Source organism: Miscanthus floridulus, chromosome 3, assembly GCF_019320115.1.
Source record: "Miscanthus floridulus cultivar M001 chromosome 3, ASM1932011v1, whole genome shotgun sequence".
Classification (NCBI taxonomy): domain Eukaryota; kingdom Viridiplantae; phylum Streptophyta; class Magnoliopsida; order Poales; family Poaceae; genus Miscanthus; species Miscanthus floridulus.
Window position 1 is genome coordinate 39,737,726 of NC_089582.1, and position 10,069 is coordinate 39,747,794.

Consider the following 10,069-nt stretch of genomic DNA (forward strand, 5'->3'; position numbering starts at 1 on the left):
AAATGATGGCGGACATCAATGTGCTTTGTTCTTGCATGTTGCACCAGATTGTTGGTGAGCTTGATGGCACTCTCATTGTCACAAAGCAATGGCACTTGTTTGAATTTGATTCCAAAGTCACTCAAAGTAGCCTTCATCCAAAGTAATTGAGCACAACAACTACCGGTCCGAAATGTACTCTGCTTCGGCGGTTGAAAGTGCTACACTATTTTGCTTCTTTGATGACCAAGACACAAGTGATATTCCTAATAGTTGACATGTGCCCGATGTGCTCTTTCTCTCAACTTTGCATCCCGCATAATCAGAGTCCGAATATCCAATCAACTCAAATCTTGCTCCTTTGGGATACCACAATCCAATATTTTGTGTATGCTTCAAGTACCTCAATATTCTCTTGGTTGCCTTCAAATGACTTTCTCTTGGTGAGGCTTAAAATCTAGCACACATGCATACACTAAACATCACATCCGACCTTGATGCGGTCACATAGAGTAGGCTTCCAATCATAGACCGATACATCTTTTGATCCACCATATTGCCTATTAGCATCACTATCCAAGCTTCTATTTGTCCCCATTGGTGTACTAATAGCTTTAGCATCATCCATTCCAAACTTCTTGAGCATGTCTTTGATGTACTTGCTTTGACTCACAAATGTGCCATTCTTCATTTGTTTGATTTGAAGACCAAGGAAGTAACTAAGCTCTCCAATCATGGACATCTCAAACTCACTTGCCATCATCTTTCCAAACTCCTCACAAAAATCTTGATTGGTTGATCCAAATATGATATCATCAACATAGATTTGCAACACAAACAAGTCATTGCCTAGCTTTTTGGTGAAGAGAGTGGTGTCAACCTTTTCCATCTTAAATCCCTTAGAGAGTAGGAAATCCCTCAATCTCTCATACCATGCTCTTGGTGCTTGTTTCAATCCATACAAAGCCTTTCTTCAACTTGTAGACATGGTTGGGTTTCTTCTCATCTTCAAAACTAGGAGGTTGCTCAACATACACAAGCTCATTGATGTATCCATTGAGAAATGCACTCTTCACATCCATTTGGTACAACTTGATGTTGTGGGCACAAGCATAGGCTAACAAGATCCTAATTGCTTCCAATCTTGCAATCGGGGCATATGTTTCTCTAAAGTCAAGACCTTCAACTTGGGTGTAACCTTGAGCCACTAATCTGCTTTGTTCCTTACAACTATCCTATCTTGATCTTGCTTGTTATGAAAGACTCACTTGGTTCCAATCACATTATGATCCTTAGGCCTCTCAACTAACTCCCATACTTGGTTTCTTGTGAAATTGTTTAGCTTTTCATGCATAGCATTTACCCAATCAACATCCTTCAAAGCTTCATCTATCTTCTTAGGTTCTATGGATGATACAAATGAGAAATATTCACAAAATAATGCCAATCTTAATCTTGTTTGCATACCTCTTGAAATGTCACCAATGATAGAATCCAATGGATGATCTCTTGCAACATTGATTAGTTGGAGGACTTGAACTTGATTGCTTGCACTTGGTTGGTCATTTGGTTGAGATGATGTACTAGCCACTTGTTGATTTTGCACTTGAGATGATAACTAGCTTGATTCATGTCAACTTGCACATTTGAGTTAGAGAGCACTTGATCTTTGTCATCTTCAACTTCAATCACCTCTCTAGGCCTTATATCACCAATATCCATATTCTTCATTGCATTGACCAATTGAGTGCCTCTCACATCATCTAGATTCTCATCTTCCTCTTGGGAGCCATTGGTTTCATCAAATTCTACATCATGAACCTCCTAAGAGTACCACTAGCCAAATTCCAAACTCTATAAGCCTTGCTAGTAGTGGAGTAACCAAGCAAGAAACCTTCATCACATTTCTTCTCAAACTTGCTCAATCTTGTGCCTTTCTTCAATATGTAGCATTTTCACCCCAAAAACCCGAAAGTATGCAATATTGGGCTTTCTTCCATTCAAGAGCTCATATGGTGTCTTCTCCATCATGGGATGACAATAGAGGCGGTTGCTATAGTAGCAAGCCATGTTGATTGCTTCAGCCCAAAATGAATGACTCACATTGTACTCACTCAACATAGATCTTGCCATGTCAATCAAAGTTCTATTCTTTCTCTCAACTAGGCCATTTGATTGAGGAGTGTACTTGGCCAAGAATTGATGCCTAATTCCAAACTCATCACAAAGTCATCAATTCTTGTATTCTTGAACTCACTTCCATTGTCACTTCTCACTTTCTTGATGGTTGTTTCAAACTCATTGTGAATTCTCTTGATGAATGTCTTGAAGGTTGCAAACACATCACTCTTGTCAACAAGAAAGAACACCCATGTATATCTAGTGAAATCATCCACAATCACAAATCCATACTTGTTGCCACCAATACTTGTATATGTAGTTGGTCCCAAATAAATCCATATGCAACAACTCAAATGCCTTAGATGTGCTCATCATACTCTTCTTAGGATGTGTGTTACCAACTTGCTTTCTGGCTTGACATGCACTACATAGCTTATCCTTCTCAAATGTGACATCTTTCAAGCCTCTAACTAGATCATGCTTAATCAACTTGTTCAATTGTTTCATTCCAACATGACCAAGCCTTCTATGCCATAACCAACCCATGCTAGACTTAGTGAGCAAACATGTTGACAATTGAGCTTCTCTAGCATTGAAATCAACCAAGTATAGATTCTCATATCTAAATCCTTTGAATATCAAGTTAGAGCCATCTACACTTATGATCTCTACATCATCCACACCAAATATGCACTTGAAACCAAGATCACAAAGTTGAGCTACCGACAATAGGTTGAAGTTCAAGCTCTCTACTAGTAGCACATTGGAAATGCTCAAGTCATTGGATATTGCAATCTTACCAAGACCTTTGACCTTGCCTTTGCCATTGTCACCAAATGTGATACTATCAATCCCATTGCTCTCATTCTCATTGATTGAATTGAACATTCTTGAATCACCGGTCATGTGTTGTGTGCACCCACTATCAAGCACCCAATGCCTTCCTCCGGCTTTATAATTGACCTACAAAAGAAGATCAATTCTTTTTAGGTACCCAAACTTGCTTGGGTCCTTGAAGGTTAGTTACCAAGGTCTTTGGTACCCAAATGGCCTTCTTCTTTGGGCCCACAATTGGTGTACCAATGAACTTAGCCTTCACACCATTGGCACCCTTAACAAGCATGTAACAAGAATCAAATCTAATTGAGGATACATTAGGTTGCTTGTTCTTGTTAGTCTTGCAATATTGCTCTATATGCCCAACTTGCTTGCATCTATTGCAAAACCGACCATTGCCCTTCACAAAGCTAGCTTTGGGAGTGACAAAGGCCGCCTTGCCTTTCTTGGGGGTATAGCCTAATCCCTCTTTATTGAGAGAAAACCTTTGGCTACCCAAGCACTTTAGCAAGCGGGCATCTCCACCATAGGCATTGCCTAAGGCACGAGTGAGCTCATTCACCTCCTTCTTGAGGGTCTCATTTTCCACCATTAGTGAGGCATCACAAGTGAAACCATCACTCAAAGGTGAAGTAGAAGTGGTAGTGCTACAAGAAGGGTTAGTGGGAGCAACAACAATGGGCTTATAAAAAGATTCATCAATAATATCACATGTTAGTTCCACATCACATGTAGCAATCACTTGCTCCTTCTTGGCTTGCTCGAGGAGAGAGGAGTGAGCCTTTTCAAGCTTAGAGTGAGCTTTGCTAAGCTTCTCATGGGCTTTCCATTAGCCTCTCATGAAGTGGCATTGAGCTCATCAATGGATTGCTCAAGAAATTTGACTTTCTTGCGCAATTCTTTACACTCCTTTCTCTTCATCTCAAAGCAAGTGTGCACTTGCTCACACATGTCCAAGAGCTCCTCCTTGGTGTATTCCTCCTCATCATCATCATCACTCCTACAAGCATCACTTTCACATTATCATCATCACTCACATCATATTTTACCTTGGTAGGCTTTGCCATGAGGCATGTCGATGGAGTGTCGAAGATGGAAGGCTTGTTGTTGATGGCGATGCTTGCTAGTGCTTTCTTGATGGATTTCTTGTCATCATCACTAGAGCCATCACTATCCAAAGAGCCATCACTATCCTAAGTGACCACATAGCCTCCACCCTTCTTCTTTTGGAAGGTCATCTTCTTCTCCTTCTTCTCCTTCTTGTCCTTCTTGTGCTTCTTCTTCTCATCCTCATTATTGTCACTATTGTTAGGGACAATCTGCTACAACATGATTGGGGTTCTTGCAATTGTAGCATCTTCTCACATATTATTTGCTCTTGGTGTGATCTCTTCTCTTTCTTGCACCATAGCCCTTCTTCATCATGAATTTTCCCATCTTGCGCACAAAGAGAGCCATAGCTTCATCATCAATGTCACTAAGATCTTCATCATCACTTGATTCTTTCTTGGACTTGCCCTTGTTCTTGAATGATGAGCTAGCCTTGAATGCCACACTCTTCTTCTTTTGTCTTCCTCCTTCACAAGCTCTTCACCATCACTATTGTATTGGTCCTCGGTCATCACATCACCAAGCACCTCATTTGGAGTGACATCCTTCAATCCATCTCTAAAGATGATAGTTCTCAATGTCTTGAATCTCTTTGGCAAACACATCAAGAACTTGTGAGAGAAGTCCTCATCCTTCATATTCTTACCCAAACTCTTGAGATCATTGATGATGACATGTAGCCTATAGAACATCGCTGGAATAGACTCATTATCCTTCATCTTGAAGTTTGATAGCTTGTCTTTGAGCATGTAGAGCTTGGCACCTTTTACCATTGAAGTGCCCTCATATGTTTCTTCTAGTCTCACGCAAACTTCACTTGCCTTCTCAAGATCTTTGATTTGCTCAAACACCTTTGAATCAATGCCATTGTATATTGTGTTGAGTGCCACAGTGTTGCATTGCTTGTTGATCTTGTCATTGTCGGTGAGATTGGTAGGGTCAAGAATCACAAACTCATTCTCTACCACATCCCACACCTTGTCATTGATTGAACCAAGGTACATATTTGTCTTTCTCTTCCAATAGTCAAAAGATGTGCCATCAAAGAATGGTGGTTTGCCCCCAACATGGTTGAATACTATTTGAGCCATATTTTGCATAGAAGGTTGTTTAGCCTTGAATCAATGGTGACCATGGCTCTGATACCACTTGAAAGGTCCTAATATGGCTAGAGGGGGGGGGGGTGAATAGCCTACGTAAAAATCTACAAACCAACTAGAGCAATTTGATTAGTATAACAAATAGCAAAATGGAAATTTGCTCTAGCATTACAAGGGTTGCAAGCCACCTATCCAACAATTCTAGTTACTATGATTACTAGGCACACAATTGGCTAAGTTACTACTCACTAAGAGCTCTCACACTTGCTACACTGAAGAGCTCCACTAGATGAACTTAAACTACAAGGGAAGCTCTTAATTCTAGCTACACTAAAGAGCTTGCTACAACTAGTTTGCGGAAATGTAAATAAATGAGTAGGGTGATTATACCGCCCCATAGAGGAGTGAACCAATCACAAGATGAGTACCAATTCAATCATCGAGTGAATACCACGCGCGCGACGTCAGCGTACATCAGCAAAATTGCTTTTCTTCTGCGCGTCCGATCGCTTTTCTGTTCCTACGTCCAATCACGCCACCGAATGCCGCCTCCTCTGGTTATCATGACCGGATGCACGGCCAGCATCAGGTCATTACATCCAGTAGGTTCTCAGTGCTCTCGGCCAGAGACTTCATCGCGGCTATAAGTGACCGGACACACCCGGGGTGAGTCCGGTCACCCCGCGGCCAGCGGCCGGTCGTGAACTTTTAGCTCCTTTTCATTTTCTAAGTCCACAACCACTTTGCCCTTGCTTCCAACTTGCTAACCACAAAGTGTAGAACTTGTGTGCACGTGTGTTAGCATTTTTCAAAGAATTTTACAAGGGTCAAAGTTAGCACACTAGGTTCCTAAATGCATATGCAAGAACAATGTCACATAGTGGCACTCGATAACCATTTAGCCAAAGATTTCCCCTCTTTATTGTATGGCTATCGATCCTAAGTCACTCACACCCTCTATGGTGTCTTGAGTGCAAAATAAAAACCTATCATATACCTTTTCCTTGATCTTCTTGGTTTTTGTTTTCTCTTTCTTCTTTTCCAAGTTGAGCTTGATCATCATCAACACAAGTCCACCTTCATCACCATGGACCTCATCTTACTCAATCACTTGGATTGCACCAACTTAGATCATATCACAACTCATGACAAAGGTTAGTGCTAGGTTTCATCAATTATCCAAAACCAAACTAGGGCTTTCACCGAGCCCCCAGAGGCCGTGGGAAGCTTTATCTTCTTGTGTCACGCCCCAGACATGACCCTATCAGAGGAGTAGTTGGCAAGGGCACACCAAGGGAGCAACGCTGAGGAGCCTTTGGGCATCGGTAGCCTGAGGCTTGTCTTCTTATGCCTGGGCCTTGGCTGGCATCGTTAGCTGGGCAGGAGCCAAGGCCCGGGCCAAGAGGTGCCGTAAATCGAGAGCCCAAGGCTTGGGTAAGCCCCCAAGTCCTAGGCGGAAGCTGTGGTTGACTCAGGCTCGATTGGATCTCTTTGCTAGAGGGTGCGCGTGAGAGTGCCCGATGGGCATAGCCCCCGAGCCCCTAGGCGATCCTGAAGGGGTCGATCAGGGGTCTTGTTTGTTCAGGAACCATTGGACCCGAGGCTTAACATACCTGTATGTTAGGATCTCGTCAGGAGCCCCAGAGCCTTTCGTGGCCTCACCTAGCGTGATGGCGACGAAGGGCTGAATTCGATCTTCTGGTGACCAAACCCTCCTTGGTGGGGATGGCTTCCGCTGGCAAGAGTGTTGTGCCTTGCTTGGGGCCCTCTTTTCTAGTGTGATGGATGATGCTTGACTATCGAGGCCGAGCGAAGATGATGCTGATCCCTTCGTGAGTCTATGTCACATGGGTCTTCGACTCAAGTGAGGGCTCAGTGAGCTCGTCTGGGAGTCACCAACAGTAGGCCCAGGGGTGCCCTCCTTTTGTGATTGGAGCCTACCGTGGGCTAGGTGATCGAGAGCGCTAGGCTCTGGCTCATGGCCATCTGATCATCCAGAGCTCCATGCCCTTCTGAGGGCTGCGATAACACAGGTCCTGATCCTCTTGAGCTGGCCTTCTAGGGCTGACCCTTTACAGCCATAGATCAGGGAAGTAGGAGCGCACCAAGGCTTAGACAGAGGCCCTCATTGGGCCCACTACCCAACGGCTCCTGACCCAACTCTAGGGAGTTGGTTGGTTTCTGGGGGATGCGCCACCTGAGTGCCTGTTTATCGAGGGGTTGGGCTGCTCCATCTGGGGAGCTGGCGTAGCCCCCGAGGCCATTGTGGGGCCTCCTTGCCAGTGAAGGGGGCGACTTCTGGGCGTGTCCCATCCGCTAATGCCTTGCATAGGCGGTTGATGGCATCTAGGCCATTGTGCCTAGTGGAGGTGTTATGACGCACGTGCGTGCCTCTGTGCCATCTTGTCTCATCTAGGAGATGGGATGTCAGGGCCACATGGAGTAGATCTAGTGGAGGAGGAGCCATGGTGCTTGGTGCACATGGATCTGCATCGTTGAAGATAGCTGGTGGGCCCGGGGGGAGGCAGATCCACCCAAGTCCCATGAGGAGGCGTGCGCGGAGTGGGCGTCGTGCGTGGTGGAAAGTGGATCGGGGACTTGACTCATTGCCAGTGGTTCCCTGACTCCATCTTTACTGCACGGCCATCATCACACAACCACCCAGAGGCATGCTACAGGGATTGAAGGGACGCCTAGCTAATTCCTTAGGGTCCTTTGTAGCCGCTGATGGCTGATTGGAGGGGCTAGAGCCGCTCACAGCGCACCACCTTTGGCTATAAAGGGAGGCCCCTAGGGGACGCAGTGTCTTCAATCCCTTCCTCTGGCCCCCTCTGTTCTTCTTCTTTGGATCCATCTTCTTTGGCGGTGATGGCGGTGTCGATGAAGTGCGATGCTTCCCTTCGAGTGAGCTTGGTGTTGTCCGCCGGGCGGCTGCTTCTCTGAGGGTGGAAGGACTCCAACGACTGGGAGCTAATGACATGGCATAGAGGTAGTTGTGGAACCATGGTGCTAGGCGGGAGACGGTGGCCTCAATTGCCACCAGCAGCCTGAGCGTCCGTGGTGTTGCCCTGAGTTGCAAGTGCCAACGCTTCCCCGATGCCGGGGCTCATCGAGTCCCTGCCTCACTGCTCCTCCTTGAGAAAGGGGAAGAATCCCAGCACCTTGGGTTGATGGGGTCTTTCTATTTTATCAATGGGAGAGCCAGTAGCCTAGGGGCTTGGCGGGCCTTTGCGCTGGCTTGCTTGGTCGAGCGTCGTTGGTCCCGAGCCAGGATCGGCTCCCGAGCTCTAGAGAGGCGGGGTCTACCCCACCTTCACTGTGCCTATCTATGTGCCATAGAAGCTCAACCAAGGGGTCCCAACCGGGCGGCCACGGCCTTTGCTACCATGGCAGTGGGTCGGTTGTGGTTTTTGCCATCGTATACTGTAATCGGGTTGTTCCCAATTGATGAAATGAGATTACTTTCATGTGTAATCTCATTCTTCTCTTGAGTCATGCTCAGAGACTTGATCCCTCATTGGGCTAGGCTATTACGATGATGGCCTCATTGGCCAAGATCGCCGCCCCTGTGCTGCTAGCGGGTAAGTCCATGAGAACCCTGGGTTTACGGTCGTTCCATGCCCCGGTCATGTCCCCTAGAGGGGAGATCCTTGGCTTCCCGACCGAGCCATTCATATAGTTCCCAAGCCCATCTGTCGGCACTCGGGGGCTCGCTGCCTCCCTCGTTGGGTCACCACGAGCAGCTCTAGGTCAGTACTCAGACATCGCTCATCCAGATGGTTAGGGCACTTCTGAGCGCCCCAGCTATAGCCGCGTAGGCTCGTCTCCTAAGCATCCCTCGCACTTTTGGTTGCTTTGGGCAACCTTGAAGCCCGATGGGTCAACCTAGAACCCTCAGCGATGCCCCTTTTGGGGGCCCTTGGACCGGCATGCAGTGGGGTGGAACGATCCAATGAAGGATCGGGAGATAGGTAGATAGCTGCAAAGAAAACAGAATTGACACATGAGAGGAGAAAGAGGACATAGCTGGTAACATGATGGCCGGGGCCACTCCGCTAGCACCTTACCGATCTTTCGCCTGCTCCTCCTGCTCCATCCATCCCATCCTTGCCTCGCTCAAGGGCCTTCTACAGTGGTCCTCCTTCAGAAAAGGTTAGCAAGTGGTTAGCTTAGTCGATCCTTCGGTGCGGCCGAGCCATCGCTAGGATGGCTCAGGTCAAGGAAGATAGCAAATAGAGCAAACAAAGGTAAGCGAAAGTAAGAGGGTTAGAAGGATGAGACTTATCTTGGTTTTTGTTTTTGAAGAGGTAGTCTAGCAAGGGAGGTCGATAGGCGGGCCTTGGCTCAGGAGGTTGGAACTCACCTCGATCGGGTCAGCCCTTTCTAGGGAGCCAAGAGCCTACATGGAGGGGCTAGTCGAGCCACCACAGCCACTATGGGTCTTGACCGCCTTGCCGATGCTCGGTTGATCGATCACCGCCGCCATCTTAGCTGCTTCCCCCGCCGACGCCCTTCTTGTGTCGTGGCTAGGGCCATTGGGAGCACAGGGGGCATTGAGCATGGCCGTTTGGGCGATGTAGTCTTGCTCGTAGTAGTAGGTTTGCTTGAAGCTGCCCTCGATGCTGATGACCCCCTTCGGGCCTGGCATCTTAAGCTTAAGGTAAGTGTAGTTGGGGACAGCCATGAACTTGGCGAAGCACGATCAACTGAGGAGGGCATGGTAGACACTGAGGAAGTCGACAACCTTAAAGGTGAGCTACTCCTTATGGAAGTTGTCTGGCTGGTCGAAGGTGATGTTGAGCCAGATGTGCCCGAGGGGTATGGCTTCCTTCCCTAGCACAATCCCGTAGGACCACGCCTTGCTAGGATGCAAGCTGCTCTGAGGGATGCCCATCTTGTCGAGGGTGCTAGTGTAGAGTATA